Below are 13,784 nucleotides of genomic sequence, written 5' to 3'. Positions count from 1 at the left end.
ACACCCCTACCTGTGCAGAGTGAAGGGTGCACATGCAGACTCCAGTTCTGCAGGCAGACCAGCCAGCGGGGCAGCAGATGAAGACCTGGGGGTTTGTCCAGGATGAGGCCGAGTTGTCTTGCTGGGGGCTGAGTGCCTGCAGCTGCTGAGCAAGTCATCCTGAGAGGAGCCGCCTCTGCTCCGGGCCAGGAGTGGCCGCTGGGACATCCCAGGTGTCTCTGTCACTTCATTTGTGGCTCACGGCTCGTGGCAGAGCTGGAGCAAAGTGTGTAGACTGTGTGATCGAATCTCCCCAGGCCAGAACTGGAGATGGTTCAAAGGTGGTCCAGGGGCTAAATGGGGTGCCTTGAGGGTATTTATCTCTTTTCTAAATCCAGACCGTGGCTACGGAGTCTGTGTCTATTTATTCATTGCTTAGTTCAGCCTTAGTATGAAAAAGAGGTACAGCAACCAGTAAGATGCAGACAAAAGAAGAGGATAAAACAAAGAACGGAGTGGAGGGAAACAAAGGAAGAGAGGTTCCACGGAGCCAGGAGAAAGGGTTAGGGTGCAACAGAGCCTGCCGTGAGGCCCCTGTGGGCGAGTGGCGCAGCACCAGGAAGGAGAAGCATCCCCATCACAGGCTGTTTGGTAGGAGCCAAAATAACAGCAAACCAAAACACCAACGTGTTATTTCTGATACTAACACCAGAGACCAAGCCTCATCCAAAGTCATCAGGGAGGGAACTCAGAGCAAAGTGCTGGAAACATCCAGGCTCCGGGATCCTGCATCTCAGAGCTTGTCGAGGGTCGGGCGGGGGCCACTCATGAAAGGCTCTATGAGGAGGCCTCTGAGACAGGCCCACCCAAGCCCCCCACTGTTGGTGGCTTAAGCCAAATATTTTAAAATTCATTGTTATTGAAGTTTATTGTAGTTGCTTTACAATGTCGTGTTAGTTTCGGCTGTACCGCAAAGCAGAGCAGCTGTACGTATGCATACATCCCCTCTTTTGGGGTCTCCTTTCCATTCAGGTAACCACAGGGCACTGAGTGGACTTCGCTGTGCTGTACAGCAGGTTCTCAGTAGCTAGCTACCTCACACACAGTCTCAGCAGTGTATATTAGTCAACCCCCGTTTCCCAACTCATCCCACCCTCAATTCCTGCCTTAGCATCCATATGTTTGTTCTCTATGACTGTGTCTTTATTTCTGCTTTGCAGACAAGTTCATCTGTATCATTTTTCTAGATGTCACTTACAAGCGATATTAAACAATATGCGTTTTACTCTTTCTGGCTTACTTTACTCTCTATGACAGTCTCTAGGTCCATCCATATCTTTGAAAACAGCAAGTTTTTTTCCTTTTTATGGCTGAGTATATTCCATTGTATGTACGTACCACGTCTTCTTTATCCATTTCTCCGCTGAAGGACATTTAGGTTACTTCCATGTCCTGGCTGTGTAAAGAGTGCTGCAATGAGCATTAGGCTACATGTATCTTTTTTGAGTTATGCTTTTTTCAGGGTATGTGCCCAGGAGTGGGATTGCTGAGTCATATGGTAGTTCTATTTTTAGATTCTTAAGGAACCACTATTCTATTCTCAATAGTGGCTGTGTCAATTTACATTCCCACCAACAGTGCAGGAGAATTCTCTTTTCTCATAGCCTCTCCAGCATTTACTGTTTGTAGATTTTTTGATAACGGCTATTCTGACTGGTGTCAAGTGATACCTTATCTACTCAAAACAAGCTACTTGTCAATGCAATCCCAATCAAATTATCAATGACATTTTTCACACAACTAGAACACGATTTTTATGGTTTGTATGGAAACGCAAAAGACCCCCAATAACCAAAGCAATCTTGAAAAAGAAAAACCAGAGGAATCGGGCTCCCCAGCTTCAGGCTATCCTACAAAACTACAGTAGTCAAGACAGTATCAACTGGCACAAAACTAGAAATATAAACCAATAGAACAGGATAGAAAACCATAAGATAAACCCATACACCTATGATCAAGAAGGCAAGAATATACAGTGGAGAAAACAAGCTCATCAATAAGTGGTACTGGGAAACCGGACAGCTACATGTAAAAGGACGAAATTAGAACACTCCCTAACACCACACACAAAAATAAACTCAAAATAGATTAAGATGTAAGGCCAGACACTGTAAAACTCTTAGAGGAAAACATAGGCAGAACACTCTTTGACATGAATCGTAGCAATATCTTTTTTGACCCACCTCCTAGAGTAATGAAAATAAAAACAAACAAATTGGACCTAATTAAACTTAAAAGCTTTTGCACAGTTATGGAAACCATAAAAAGACTAAAAGACAACCCTTAGAATGGGAGAAAATATTTGCAAATGAAACTGACAAGGGATTAATCTCCAAAATATACAAACAACTCAGCAGCTCAGTATCAAAAAAATAAACAGCCCAATCAAAAAATGGACAGAAGACCTAAATAGACATTTCTCCAAAGAAGAAATATAGATGGCCAAGAAACATGAAAAGATGCTTAACATCAGTAAATACTGAGTGCGTGCATGCTGAATTACTTCAGTCGTGTCCAACTCTTTGCAGCCCCTTGGACTGTAGCCTGCCAGGCTCCTCTGTCCATGGGATTCTCCAGGCAAGACTAGTGGAATGGGTTGCCATGCCCTCCTCCTCCAGGAGATCTTCCCAACCCAGGGATAGAACCTGTCTCCTGCACTGGAAGGCGGGTTCTTTACCACTAGCACCACTTGGGAAGCCCTCATTAATTATTAAAGAAATGTGAGTCAGCTGAATTTTAAGGAAAAATTGTAAAGCACAGGTGCCTAAGGATGGAGGTGGACATTTGGCCCCGCCCCCAGGTAGCCTTCCATCAGCTGGTTTATCTGTCTCTCTCGGTTGAGCTCTGGCCAGGGATGGGGTAGCGGGGTGTAGGTGTCCCTCCCAGGCCACACCCCCAGGGCCTCTCTGTGAGTTCCTGGTTCACGGCCTGCCACCTCTCTGCTAAGGCTAAGCCGCGTTCCCCGGGTGGGGCCTCCATCCTCTTGTGAAAGATGAGACATTTGGGAGGCCCCTCCCCTCCCTGCTCCCTGCCCAGGAGGCTAGAAAGGCCCCAGCTCAGTCCAATTGGGCCTGGCCTGACACAAGGTCTACCGGGTCACGAGCAGGTGACCTGGCTTTTACCCTCCTGAGCCCGCCCCCCCAATACCTCCCCTTGCCAACACCTGTATTTCTTGATAAAACTCATTTAACCTTAGACACATCACCTGCACTGGGGAACACAGCGTCTTTGTGGCAGGAGGCAGGGCTGCTCCTTGAGAGTCCCTGTACCCCCCACCCTGCCCTGGAGCAGCGTGGACTGCAATGATCAGAGAGGTGTGTGTCCAGCCCCCAGTGCAGCCTTGGGGGCGAATCAGCGGCTCTCGAACACTGTGCTGCCCCAGTTTAGCAGGATTCCGGCACATCCTCCAGGTCAGGGGACAGGAAACCTTGGCACTGACCCCCACCGGTCTAGCCGGGCCGACTGCCTCTCCCTGGGTCAACTGGCTGGCTCAGTCCCCTGTGGTTTCCTCGTTCACACAATCAAGCCCAGCGCCCCGGAGCTCCCTGTTAGGGACTGTTTTGTCAGCCCTTGGCATGCAATCAACAGAGGTGACACCAATTACTCGTGTCACAGCTTCTAGAGAAGACGGAGATGTATGAAATCCAGCATGGGGACCATCCATCAAGGTCTGAGAAGAGTGGGCTGGGGGTCTGTCACGGTGACAGGGATCGGGGTGGGGGGCAGGGTCTCTCAGGACAGCTGCTTGGGAAAGTGCATTCCATCAGCAGAGCTGCCACCTCGGCAGCGGCGCTGAGCCAAGGTGACAATGACCAGGACTTTTGGAGCCAAGCATGCAAACCAAAAGCCATCCCTCCCCCGCGTGCCGGGTCTGGCCATGCTGGATCTTCCCTGCCTCCTACACCTCTGGGTTTTAGACCATTCTGTTTCCTCCCCCTGGAATCGCCCCAGCCCAGCTCCCAGTGCCTCCATCAAAAGCCGCTCTCTTTTGTCAAAGTGCTGATCAAATGCACTCTCTCTCTTTTTTTAAATCAGTAACTCCATTTGTGTTTTATCCAGTTACAATAATAGATAATTTATGTAACAACTTTTGTGCATTTAAAAGTGTAGACGATAGAAGTTCTAGGGTAAGTGTGACCTCCACGAACTTGCTATACGTATCTAAAAATAATTCATACTTATTAGTGGAATAAACCCCTAAAATTCCTTTCTTTTCCTCCTTCTTTTTTAGTTTTTAAATTATAAAAGTATGATAAGATATGTATAAGAGACTTGGAAAATACAGAAGAGGAGTCGTGTATAGTTCCACTGTAAATTACAACTATTTTTAAGGTAGAAAAATTAAGATTTTTAGTTGGAATTTCAATCTTAAAAAATCAATGGAATGAATATACAAAAAAGTAAAAGGATATAGTAAACCTGAAAAGCACCATGAAGCAAGTCAGCATAACTGAGATTTATAAAATTTTCACACAACAGTAGGGTACAAATCCTATTCAGGTTCCCATAGACTATAAACTAGGAGACGCTGGAACGTATCCAGGGACAGAAAATAAGGAAATGCACTCTCTTTTGTAAAACCCTCCCCAGGTTACTCCCTTCCAGTGGGAATATGCTTTCTCTCCCATGGCTGAACTCCAGGAGCCTCTGCACCACCCCCCCCAGACAACTCATTTCCAACCTGTCCCAAGAATAATTGATTTATTAAATACTCAGTATGGCACATCCACAGTTATCATACCAATTAATTCTCATAGCCACTTAAATATGTGGGCATCAGGCCGATTTTGATAGATGGGTAAACTGAGGCTCAGAGACATTGGTAACTTGGCCAGAACACATGATTGGTGAGTAGGGGGTGGCAGATGGGCAAACTGTGGGTATAAAGGAAGGCATGACATAGGGACCCTTCAGGATCTACTGATTGCTCCTGGGGACTCTGCACTAGACGGAGCCCTCACTTGGGATACAAGGAGGATGAGACGGTCCATCCTGGAAGTCCCACCAGTCACAGGAGGATGCTGTGGGGGGCCTGAGGAGGCCAGCACAGGTCTGCTGGTCGGGGGTCCCAGCTCCTTTTTGGCTTCGGGGGCCTGGTTTTAAGTCTTCCCTGTAGAGTCAACTTGGAATGTCACTCCAGGCCTGGGGAATTAGAGTCTTTCCTGTAAAATGTGATGCCCACTTAGAGTCACACACAGTGTGCATGGCTTACACCAAACCCCAAGATATTCCAGGGAAGGACACTTCCTCCATGGGAAGGGGCCAGCTTCACCTTACAGCCATCTGTCCCCTCGGCTCTCAGAACCCAGCTCCCGTCCATTACACTCTGAGCATCTCTCCATGAGAGGCCTTTTGCTGGAGGATTTCTCAACCCTGTTTATCCATCTGTCTGTATCAGTTTTTCCATCCATCAAATGGGTACTGCAGACCTTATACGGCTTCTTCACTGGGTCATTCTGAAGGCCTAAGGAAACCAGGCTGTGCTTTGTCAAATGGGCCCCTTGTGTGTGAAGGGTGGTCTGGTAGAGCCCCACAGTCTATTTTGTGGGACTGAGGGGGATGGGAACAGAATCCCCAAGCCACAGAGAGGTGTATGTCTCAATCAAAGTCAAAAATGGCCAAGGCTGGCAGCTCGCAGAATGGACCCAGGACTCAGGACCCAGGACCACTCAAGAGATTTTGCAGAATGACCAGTAAGTACGTGGCCCTGGCTCTCCGATGGGAAGTTCAAAGAGGGCACTCAGCCCAGCCTCAGAGCTGGAAGGGACTCTAGGGGTGTTGCAGATGAGGACATGGGCCTGGAGGAGGGGAGGGGCTGGTCTAAGTCACCCCACTCAGCTCACCGCCAGAGAGCTGGGATGGGAGGTGGTCCCATGGGGGTACCTTCCCAGGAGACAGCTAGCAGCCAGCACAGAGCTCCTCCTCTGCTTTCCGTGTCCGCATCTAAGAAACTGATTCTCTGAGGCAGCTGGGGAGTCACTCAACCCATTCGCCCTTCAGAGAACTCATGCAGGGTGGCCCTCAGCCCCAGCAAAGGGCTGTCTTTTCTAACTCAGTTGAGGAAGTTAAAGCCAAATGGGGGTGACGCGCCAATGCTGGACGCATTCCTGAATCCTTCACATGTGGTCACACAGCCCCATACCGCCCCCACACCACAGCCCGGCAGGCCACTGGCCTAGCTTTTCTCCTCCTAATTTTCCTTATTCCAGCTCCTGATAACACAGGTTACCTCCAAAGTATAAAACACGTCCAACTCACCCAAATATTCAAGCCGGACCCGAGTTCTCTGCAGAGACACCAAGGGCTGGAAAGTGCACCCATCAGCCCTTTTCTTATTCAAAGTGACCCTGTTATGGGGGTGACATGGATACACCGCTATGTATAAAATAGGGAATTAGTGAGAACCTACTTGATAGCACAGGCAAGTCCACTCAGTGCCCTGTGCTGACCTAAATGGGAAGGAAATCCAGAAAAAGAGGCGATCTATGTATATGTTTTGGAGCAGGATATGACAACCCACTCCAGTGTTCTTGCCTGGAGAATCCCCCTGACGTACAGTCCATGGGGTCGCAAAGAGTCGGACAAAACTGAAGCAACTTAGCACGCATGCATGTATACATATAGCCAATTCACTTTGCTGTACACCGGAAACTAACACAACATTGTAAAGCAACTATACCCCAGTCGAAAAAGGAAAGAAAGCAAATACTTAGGGAATAGACACAAGAAAAAATAAAATAAAATAAAGTAACTCTGTTATAGTAATTATTGGGTTGGCCCAAAAGTTCACTCACGTTCTTCATTAAGATGATACGGAAAAACCCGTATGAACTTTTGGGCCAACCCAATAATTAAGCCTCCTTGGCCTTTCCGAGAAGAGGGCAGAGAGTTATTCCTACTTAAAGCTGGGCTGAGGGCACAGGGAGGTAGGCGAGCTCCACCCCGTCTATTAAAAGAACAAATGTAGGCAGAGACATGGGTTCCATGCTGCACGCCTGAATAGATCCCAGATGTTAAATCTGAGAAGGTTCCACACCCCCCTCCCTCTGGGCCACAGGCTGTGGGGAAGGGGCTTCAGAGCACATTGGAAAGGAAAGGGGTGAAAAAAAAAAAAACAACAGCCCAGAAAATGCGAATTGGCTCAGGGAGCAGCATAATGGGAAGATTTCAGCGTGATATATGGTGGCGGGGACATTATTAATGGTTTGCTGATTTTTACCTTTAAAACCTTTGGGCAGATTATTTATTATGTCCTTGGCGTGCCTATGATCTATGGAGAGGGCACTAATGTGCGAGCAGGGCCCCCCGTGTCCCCACGCCTCTACAGCTTCTAATTAGGCTGCGATGCTGCTCTACCTGCCCGGCTCTCCACCCACCCGGGCAGAGGAGGCAGCGCCGCCTGGGCTCTGAGGCTCTTCTTTTGTGGAATCAACTCATGCCTGCGAATCCAGGGAGCTCAGCTTCCAGGCCTGACTCTGTACTGACCCACTGTGTGACCTTGGGCCAGGGTGGGCATCTCTGAACCTCTGCACTTGTATCTCTTGAACAACACAGAGATAAAAATGGCAGAACGAAGATGGAGTTGGGTATACGGTCTTCCTGGTCCAAAAGCCTCTGGCTCCTGGGACACAGAGAATTGGAGACCGGCAGTGTTCTTCTGACAATTCACCATCATCCGCCCCAGAAACCAAGCATCTCTGGTTAAGGTGGGAAGTCAGCCGTCCTCCTCTGGCCCGTCTGTTGTGGCTCCACTGGGAGGGGATGTCTGGACCCTCCAATGCCCCAGGTCAGAGCACTGGACTAGAAGTTAGGGACAGAGCCAGGCCTAGAAACCAAGTGCAGCCAGGAAGGTCACCCAGACTGTCTCCAGACACAAACACCGGACTAGAGAAGACCACGCCCCTCTGGAACCCCTCCCCCATGGAACCTCAAGGTCCTGCTGGTTTCCGCTTCTCTCATCCAGTTCCATCCAGCAACTCCCCAATCTGACAGCAGCCCTCACCTCTCTTAGATCTTCTGTCACCCCTTCCTGTGCTTTGGGGACCTACTGGCTGAGTGCAGCTTTGAACCGGGCCAGCCAGAGCTCTGGTCCTGCTTGAGCAGATGGGGCAGGGAAGACGCCTGCCCTTGTGCTGCCCAAAGCTCCAGCTTATTTCACTGGAAGTTCCTGGGGAGATCCCAAGATTCTCACTCCCACCCGCCTCTATTCTAATAAAACTTTTCCTCCTTCCAGAACAGGTGTCTCTCGGGTCATTGGCCTGAGGGTCAACAGAGTCTCCTTCTCAACCAGGCAGCATTTCTCTGACTCTCTACTTCCCTCCTGCCCAAAGGCACCCTCCCCCAACACACCACATGACTCCTGAAGGCTTTTCCTAATTGCTGTCACCCCTGTTCTACAGCCCCTGACCCCCAGTCTCAGCTCATGACGAATGTACCCCATCCTGGCTCCTGTCCTTTCTTCCTGGAGAACACCCAGACCACCACTGCCCCTAGTCAAAACAACTCAGGCAAACCGGCCTTTCTGCTGCTATGGTTGATACCGGATCCACTTCCATGCATCTCCCAGTTTCCTTAGCCACCGTCTGAGTTTTGGCTCTCACTGCCACCTGTGGGCACACGGAACAGGAATACAGCTCTGTTTTTTCACTTGTCCATCAGGAGGGCACCCCCTCTGACTGCTGAGCTCCAGGGAGGGCCACAGTAGGTCCGAGGAGTGGGGCTCACGGGGACCATCTTTCCTCTCTGCTTCCTCAGCAGCTGCCACGCGGCGTGGCCCAGCAGAACTGCTCATCATAGGCTGGATAGAAGAACTAACAAATGTCAAGGGTCCCGGTATGTAGTGTGCCCTGCAGCGCAGGCCTGGGTAACATGGGGAAACCCTACAACAACGAGCTTCTGCTGTTGCGACACGTGACTGCAATGATCCATCGCACAAGTCATAATCTCTATCTGTAAGAACAACTTTGTAGTAGGGGGGAAGAGCTCCAGACACAAAAGGGAATAGTTTACTCTGTAGGTGTTTTTTCTCCTCACCCTCACACCTTAAATTCAGAACTTGTGTGCGGTTTGATTCTGATAGGCATTTGAGAAGGTCAGGTGGGCTTAGAAGGCTGGGACCCAATAAGGGAAGAGAGACCATGGCTCCTTGATGGTGGAACAGAGGATCTGCAAAGCTTTCCGTTTATCCCCAGGTCCCCAACATTTTCTGGAGCCATCTGTCCTGTCGGGGCCTGTCTTTCCAGGGCAAGGAAGAGCTCGCCAAGCTAGGGCAGAACAAAATGGGATGTGGAGTTCAGCCTTTTCCAAGAAAATGAGTCACTTCCAACTTTCATCCTTCCCACCTTCCATTCGTTGCACCAGAGGGCATCTGACCTTAAGATTGTCTTTTCCCAGAACTGCTGTGATGATGAAGCTTTGAGAAGTCACCCAGTTCATCCCTTCGCCTTGAGGCAGGTGCTCCCAACTCAGCCGGGAGGGCTGGGAGCCATCTCATTCCTTCTCAGATATGACAGGAGAGTCAGGACTCGGGAGAGAGATGCTTGTGTGCGCCCTGATCCTGTGCTCTGGGGAATCCACTGTGCTGAACTTCAGTCTCGCTGGCCGTAAAGTGCAGCAGTCATAATACCCGGGCATCTGGGGTGGGACCACTCATCCTGGTAAGAGACTGGCCCAGAGCTGCCGGGCATTTAGCCTGCTGGCCCCTACATGCCGCACCACCAGTTGCTGGGATTGACAAAAATATTCAATGCTTTTCCCAAGCTGCCCACAGGTGGAAAACCATAAGTTCGCCTTTGTTTATCAGGAACGGGCCAAGGAGTGTGAGCCCTGGAGTAGGGAGATGCTAGGACAAGGTGTGAACTTGGAAGGTCAGCCCCCAAGCCAAGGGCAGGCAAGGTGGCCAGAGGTGTGGCTCAGTGGAGCCCAGCCTCCCCCAGGTGGCCCCTGGAAATGGCGATCCAAAGGGAGGAGCTGGAGGTTGAAGCCCAGCCCAAGGGGTGCCTATAAGCAGTCTGTCAGGCCTTGCCTCAGGCCCTGGCTGCATGGAAGAAGGGACCCAGGCCTAGGAGTGTCAGGTTTGGGTTCAGACCATGGCTTCAGGACCTATCCGTCACATGTCACTGAGGGACTCCCCTCTGAACCCATTTCTTCAGCTAGGAAGTGGCGACAGGTGACCGTGTATTAACATATAAAAGTGTCTTCTGGATATGCTTCAGGGGTGCAGTAAGGGATCATGGGTTTTCACTGGGAGTCCTCGGACCAAAGAAGGAGCAGAAACAGCAAAAATGCGTGGGGTCCTATGGGGAGAGGAAGGAAAATGACCAGCGGGCTAGGAACGAGGAGACATCGGTGTTTGGATGCAACACGCAGGCAGAAAGGATGGGAAGCCAGAGCTGGCGAGAGGCTTGAGGAGGAGATACTCAGTGAGTCAGGGTGCGTCATTAGGACAGTGGGCCACCACCATCAAAAGAGAAAGGGTTACTAGCATTTGGAAAATTCACAACCAGCAGCGATTTCAGGGCCGAGGGTGGAGGGGTGTGTTGAGCTGAGATAGGATGGGAGATTAGATGAAAGCAGGGGTGTAGTGGTGAGGGCTAGGTGTTCTCCTGACCTGGAGGGGCTTCAGCTGGTTTCCTCATTAACAAACTGGGTGCCTTGAGCTATGAGTGCCCCCCACCCCCGACAACCAGGTCTAAACATTTAACCCAGGAGGACATGGAGGACAGGGCGGGGCTCTGTAAACTCTGGTAGGAAGAAAGGAACAGGTGGGATCTGGAGGGGACTCAGAGGGAGGGCGTGGAAGCAAGGGAGGGCGCAAAACTGGCCCAGAGGAGGGACACCACCAGGTAGCCATTCCACCAATGCTGAAACTGAGCGGCTGTCACTGGGACATGAGCCTGATCATCCATCTCCAAGTCCCATGACCTTTTTGTTTTCTTCTCTTGACCAGAGACGAACATGCCATTTTAGTGAAGTGCTGGGTCAGTAAGAGCTGGGGTGGTTGTCTCTGTTACTTGAGGAGATAGCAGATTATGAAGCAAAGAGGTTGAAACATCTCTCGGGAAATGACTGAGGACTTTAGGTCACAGAAGAGGTGCACAGTGGATGCTCCATGTCAATTAATAGTGACAAGGTCTGGACAGTCCTAAATACCATTATATCTAATCCCAGCTTACAAGGCAATGTGTTTCACGAGGAGTTTCTGACCAAGATGAGTGAGTTCAAGTTGCTTAGTAGTGTCCGACTCTTTGCAACCCTAGGTACTGTAGCCCACAAGGCTACAAAACAAAAAGGTCATGGGACTTGGAGATGGATGATCAGGCTCATGTCCCAGTGACAGCCGCTCAGTTTCAGCATTGGTGGAATGGCTACCTGGTGGTGTCCCTCCTCTGGGCCAGTTTTGCGCCCTCCCTTGCTTCCACGCCCTCCCTCTGAGTCCCCTCCAGATCCCACCTGTTCCTTTCTTCCTACCAGGGTTTACAGAGCCCCGCCCTGTCCTCCATGTCCTCCTGGGTTAAATGTTTAGACCTGGTTGTCGGGGGTGGGGGGCACTCATAGCTCCTCTGTCCATGGAATTCTCCAGGCAAGAATACTGGAGTGGGTTGCCATTCCATTCTCCAGGGGATCTTCCCAAAGCAGGGATAGAACCCAGGTCTCCTGCACTGCAGCCATCTGAGGCACCAGGGACACCTAACCAGTTCATAGATACATAAGTGTGTGTGTGTGCATATACACTTACATACATATATATACTTCTAAATATTTATTTTTAAAAATTGAAGTATAGTTGATTTACAATGTTGTATTAGTTTCTGGTATACAGCAAAGTGATTCAGTGGTACCTACATTTATACATATTCTCTTTCATATATACTTTCGATGTAAAAACTTTAAAAACTCACCTCCAAAAGAACTTTTATAAACATGTCAAATTAAGAACATCTCCAGCACTCAGATACAGAGCAGAACACAGGCCTGTGGTGTGAGGACACAGCCGACACCCGACATTTGCTTTATTTTCTATTGTTAACATATCTGTTTTATTTTTTACATTTATATTTACACTTAAACAACCAGTGAACGGTACCTGTCTTGTAGCACAGACCTTCATTTTAATGATTCTGAATACACAAAATGGTCCCATGTGGACGGGAATGCTGGTGAGAACCTGTGAAGGAGATTCTGTACCAGCAAGGACAGCCCCAGTTCAAGGCTTGCTGGAGAAATGTGCTGAGAAAGGGCTTTTTTTTTTTTCAATCTCAAAAATGATAGACATTTTTGAAATTATAAAGGGCACATGTAAATCTATTCATCTAAAAAAGCTAGAATCCTAGCTGAAAACAGGCAAAAGACATACACATATAATCTATGTGTGAATAGATTTTTTTAATAAAGACTAGAAAACTCTTTAATCTCATTAGCAATCAAATATAGCTAAAATAATTCCACCTTAAAATGAGGTACTATTTTTGCTCATAAAATTAACAAAGGATTTCTCATTTTTAATGACTCTGCCAAACACAGATGAGAATGTAGCAGGCAAGGTGATGTAGTTTAGTACTACTTAGATGTTTAGAAAAACAATTTGGCAGAAGATACGAAGAACTTTTTAAAAGTTGGTATCTTAGTAATTCCATGCCTCGGAAACTATCCTAAGGAAATCATCTGTTATTTGGGGCAAAAAAAAATTTGTGTATATATATATACACACACATACATACAATTATATATATGGAAAATCCCATATATATTGGAAAAATAATGGAAATCATCTAAGTAGTCAACAAATGGAAATGGTGAAAAAGTATTTTATAGTATCATATTATTTGGGCATTAAAGACATTATTCAGATATTAAAAATAGGTTTATGAAGATTTTGAGAGTAAAAGGGGAATTTCTTAAGTTAAAAAAAAGGAAGTTTATAAGGATGAGCACAACTATCAAATAATTAGAAAAATGATGGGAAAGAAATGCATCAAATTGCTAACATCAGTTATCCCTAAGGGATGGGATTATGAGTGACTACTTTACTTTTCCTTCTTTCTGTTTTTTTGCATTTTCCAATATTTTTCATTACAAAAGCATATATATATATATATATATATATATATATATGACACAGCCTTTGGAGCTGAGAACAAATTTTGTCCACTGACACTGAATTTATCATCTCCTCCCAAGCATTCATATCTCCAGAGTCACCAAATATAGTCAAAACTAGAAAAAAAGCACTTCAAAGTCGAGCGAGGTCATTGCCCAGGAGAGGCCAAGGAGAGAAATAACTGGAGATCAATAGGCAGAAGAAGGAGGGAAACTCTAGCTGGTAAAAAACAAACACAAACAAAACCTCTCCTGGACCACAGCCAGCCAGTTCCATCCTCTTGGGTTCAGCAGGCATATGGAGGGGAGCTGACTTCTGATAGCCGGGCAGATCTGAGACCCTCCCTCACTTGGTGGGTGGATGGGCCGATGGTGCCTCAGAATTTAGAACCCAGGGTAGTGAGGGGTGGTCATGTCCTTGGCAAGTCCTTGACTTTTGCCTGTGTCCTTTGCGCATCTCCAGTGGATTGAACTTCTGACTCAGGACTGTCTCCCAGGAAGTTCTCTAGAAATCTAAGTCATCTTGGTCAAAGCCATCTGTCCGGTCCATGTGGAGGTTTCTAAACCTCGTTTCTGTGGAAGCGAGATGTTTCACTACTTTTTTAGCTTCTAAGTCAGAGCCTTCCTTTGTCTCCTGCTCTGGAGCC

The 13,784-nt window shown here is 48.1% G+C and overlaps 1 protein-coding gene across 1 annotated transcript in view; it reads right to left on the bottom strand.

The window, feature by feature from the left end:
* The window catches only part of RP1L1 (RP1 like 1), a 36,501-nt gene that overhangs the window by 13,496 nt on the left and 9,221 nt on the right, over positions 1-13,784 (bottom strand). The window lies entirely within an intron of this gene.

Source organism: Oryx dammah, unplaced genomic scaffold (genome assembly GCF_014754425.2).
Source record: "Oryx dammah isolate SB20612 unplaced genomic scaffold, SCBI_Odam_1.1 HiC_scaffold_1, whole genome shotgun sequence".
Classification (NCBI taxonomy): Eukaryota; Metazoa; Chordata; class Mammalia; order Artiodactyla; family Bovidae; genus Oryx; species Oryx dammah.
The sequence above is the reverse complement of the archived record's forward strand: the minus strand, read 5'-3'. Positions and strand labels throughout refer to the sequence as shown.